General features: G+C 47.1%; 1 pseudogene; it reads left to right on the top strand.

Moving 5' to 3' along the window:
* Positions 1-1,306: 1,306 nt before the first annotated feature.
* LOC101414273 (tropomyosin alpha-3 chain pseudogene) lies at positions 1,307-2,083 on the top strand (annotated as a pseudogene).
* The last annotated feature ends 2,102 nt before the right edge of the window (positions 2,084-4,185 follow it).

Consider the following 4,185-nt stretch of genomic DNA (forward strand, 5'->3'; position numbering starts at 1 on the left):
CCTGTTTTTCCTTTTCCCTCCCCTCAGAACCTCCAGTGGCCACTGCCCCCACATCACTGATAAAAGTTCTTTCATTGCTAGAATCACAATAAGTCTATAGTAGAGTAACAGTAAGTCCATTGCCCGTTCCCCAATCCTGAGGATTCTGGGATGGTAATGCCCACTCCACCTCTAACTGAGAGGGGGCTTAGATCTCATGGAAGCAGGTGGATGGGACTATCTTGCTTACAGTTGCAGGCTCTCTCTGTTCCTTGAGATGGTTGTTATCCATCATTGCCTCCTTATTAGTTATTACGGGTGAGTCCAATGAACTGGAGAATAGGTATTGCAGTTCTGTTGAGATTCAGGGCCCAGCTGGCACATGGACAGCCCAAAGACTTTAGTCTCTTGGACATACACCTACCAACTCCAGTACTAACTATAGGTTCAAACAGAAGGGGCAGAAGAGCCATGTGTAGGGAAACCACAACTGAGTCCAACTCTGTCACACTGGGGAGCATAAATTCCAAAGTAGGGCCCACTGGCAGGGCACCAAATTCCTGAACTGTCTGTCCTCCTATAGTGTCTGAATGTCTCCACAGCCCTCAGGAGCCCCACTATTTGTGGTTATATTTACATTGGGAGTCAATGACTTCCTGCTGGGATGTGTTTAAGTGTAACCTCTGAAATGACCTCCTGACTCACTTTGAAATCTCTTAGTCATACAAACTCATTTGTCTTTACCCTTTACCCTTTTTGGTCAAGGTCTTTTTCTAGTTGCATTGCTAGTTGGTGCTTGGTAGTAATCCTTCAGTGCCAGGGAGGCTCATCCCCGGGAGTCATGTCCCATACAGTGGGGAAGGTAATCCATTTATATGCTGAGTTTGGCTTAGGATTTTGACTCAGCTTTTGATCCACAAGTTTGGTCTGCTGTATCCCACAAGAGCTTCCATGCTGGATGGGGCTGCACCATTGCTTACCTTGGGAGGGGCAAGGGACAAAAGAGATCCGACCCTTTCAATCTCCCTCTCTACTGACTGGGACTGGTTGCTGAGGACACAGAGGGGAGTGGAATTATTCCTTCCTGAGAAAAGGGAGGGAGCTGCCAGCAAAGGTTGGAGAACTGCCTCTGAGAAAGCTTGAATTTTGAGGCTCTTAGCCTCCAGGCAGGATTCTCTATCACATTGATCTGGTCCATGTTGCAGCAAACGCACTCCAAACAGGCTTTTAACTGTGAAGGCTGTCAAAGAGTGCCATCTGAGAAGGAGCTACAAAGCCAAGAGGAGGAAGCAGGAACCCAAGCATGAGCAGTTGTTGGGTGGACACTATGGCCGGGATCACCACCATCAAGGAAGTGAAATGCAAGATCCAAGGTCTACAGCAGCAGGCCGATGATGCCAAGGAGAGGGCCAAGCACCCCCAGTGGGAAGTGAGGGGAGAAAGGCAGGCCCAGAAAGAGACTGAGGCTGAGGTGGCCTCCTTGAACCATCAGATCCAGCTGGTTGAAGAGGAGCTGGACCACGCTCAGGGGCACCTGGCCACTGCCCTGCAAAAGCTGGAGGAGGTAGAGAAAGCCTCTGATGACAGTGAAAGAGGTATGAAGGTTGAAAACAGGGTTTTAAAAGATGAAGAAAAGATGGAATGCCAGGAAATCCAATTCAAAGAAGCTAAGCACATCGCAAAAGAGGCAGATTGAAAGTACGAGGAGGTGGCTGGTAAATTGGCAATTATCAAAAGGTACATAGAACACACTGAGGAACAAGCTGAGCAGGCAGATTCCTGCTGCTGAGAGTTGGATGGGCACATCAGACTCATGGACCAGAAGCTGAAGTGTCTGAGTGCTGCTGAAGAAAAGTACTCTCAATAAGAAGACAAATATGAAGAAGAGATAAAGATTCTTGCTGATAAACTCAAGGAGGCAGAGACTTGTGCCAAATTTGCCAAGAGATCAGTAGCCAAACTGGAAAAGACAATTGATGATTTGGAAGATAAACTGAAATGCACCAAAAAGGAGCAACCCTGTACACAAGGAATGCTGGACCAGACTCTGCTTGACCTGATTGAACTGCAGAGCACCTCAGTCCTGCCCTGCTGCTCCCTTTGACCCCGACTCTGCCTGAGGCCAGCCTGCCCTGAGCTGACCCTTAAACTGTGGGCTGATCTTGAACTGCAAGGCTGCTTTCTACTCTGGCCAAATACCCACCCCTGTTCCCATGTCTTTTTCACCACTGTTTCTGCCTCTCTCAGAGATTGCAGCTGGACTACGGGCTGAGCACCTTTGGGAACAACAGTTAAGAGAATGTGGCACAATGCAAGGGTCTTTAAAAGCATGTTGTGATGTATACATTTTGTAATTCCCATTTTTTTGTTGTTGTAGCAACCATTTTTAAAACATTCCAAATAATTCCACAGCTCAGAAGCAGGAGTCTAATCCCCTTCTCACTTTTGGAAGGTAATTTTTCAGCTCAATACATATTGCCCACTCCAGAGAGGAGGGAAAGAGGGAAGTGCCTGCCTCACTGAGAGCTGAACACAGCCCAGGGTAAAACACATTGCTCTTCACAAAGCACCAGCCAAACCAGGAAAGTGATACCAGGAGTTAGTCCCTGCCAAAAAAAAAAGTACTGTTCAGTGCTGTAATCAGCTCACAACAGGTTGGCTCGAAGGGAAGGCAACGCAAAACTTTACGAAATAAAGGTCAGAGAGAGACACACAGGAGAGGAGATAAAGATGGGACCAGGGGACTCACAGCTTCTGGAACTGAGAGCCTCAACCCTACTTTCCACCTTGTATTTATTGGAAACTAACGAGCAGCTGTTTGCTGTTAGAACTGCAACATCATCCACAATAATAGGGAACAACTGCAACATCAAACAACTGCAATATCTACAATAGAACAGTTCCAGTTTTTGGCTTTAGGGCATTTTAGGGCAAATTTAGTATTATTTTTAAAATTTTTCTCATCATCAGTTGTGAGACTTCTGTCTGAGACCAAATTTTTGCCCCACTGTTTCTCAACAGCTCATGAAATGTATCCTGTGCCCTTTATGTCGGGGTGACCACTGATTTACCTCCTGCCTCCTTTTTATTTTATTTTATTTTTAAAGATTTATTTATTTATTTCTCTCCCCTTCCCTCCCCCCGCCCCCCCCCCCCCCAGTTGTCGACTCTCTGTGTCCATTCACTGTGTGTTCTTCTGTGACTGCTTCTATCCTTATCAGTGGCATCGGGAATCTGTGTTTCTTTTTGTTGCATTATCTTGTTGTGCCAGCTCTCCATGTGTGCGGCACCATTCCTGGGCAGGCTGCACTTTCTTTCGCTCTGGGTGGCTCTCCTTACAGGGCAGTACTCCTTGCATGTGGGGCTCCCCTATGCAGGGGACACCACTGCGTGGCACGGCACTCCTTGTGTGCATCAGCACTGTGCATGGGCCAGCTCCACACGGGTCAAGGAGACCTGGGGTTTGAACTGCAGACCTCCCATGTGGTAGGCGGACGCCCTACCCATTGGGCCAAATCTGCTTCCCCTGCCTCCTTTTTAAAAGGAAAGAAAAGAAAATTACTAATTTAGCCATAGAAAACATCTCATCACCCTTTGAAGCTGCTGTCTCTAAAAAGTGCCATCTCACACTTTGGATGGGTCAGTGCTGGAGAAATCTTGAATAGCTTATGGACAAAACTTTTTAAAATTTTTATATTATTTTGAAACTTTGCTTCCTTGGGCTTGGGGAGCACTGGCCACCCCCTCTGGCTGTGAGTGCTCTCTACAGTCTGGGTGGCAGTGTGCTGATCTTTAGTAATTCCTTTCCAACCCAGTTCCCCCTTTTTGGTGAGGTCTCTGTGAGGCCTGTTAGGTGTGCAGCCTGCAGCCTATTGGCTTAAAATGTACTCTCCTTTTGAAGCCGGCTAGTAAGATAATCAATAGACAGATCTGGAACCTGGCAAGAAGTCCATGTGGACATCAATATCCCCAAGATGGCTGCTGGAAGGCCCCACACACAAACAAGATTCTGCTATTCAGAACAAGATTTCCTCCAGAAAGCCAGAAGCCCTGGATATTCCCAACGACTTTATCATTTGGCCTTCCTAGGGGATTGATGGGTGGGATAATCAATCAAAACAGCAAACAGCTGGAACTCTTCCCCTGCCATTAGCCAACGGGGGCAATAATTAACGCTTTAAAAAGCAAGCACCACACCCTCTTGCT

The sequence above is a fragment of the Dasypus novemcinctus genome, chromosome 8 (assembly GCF_030445035.2).
Source record: "Dasypus novemcinctus isolate mDasNov1 chromosome 8, mDasNov1.1.hap2, whole genome shotgun sequence".
Taxonomy (NCBI): domain Eukaryota; kingdom Metazoa; phylum Chordata; class Mammalia; order Cingulata; family Dasypodidae; genus Dasypus; species Dasypus novemcinctus.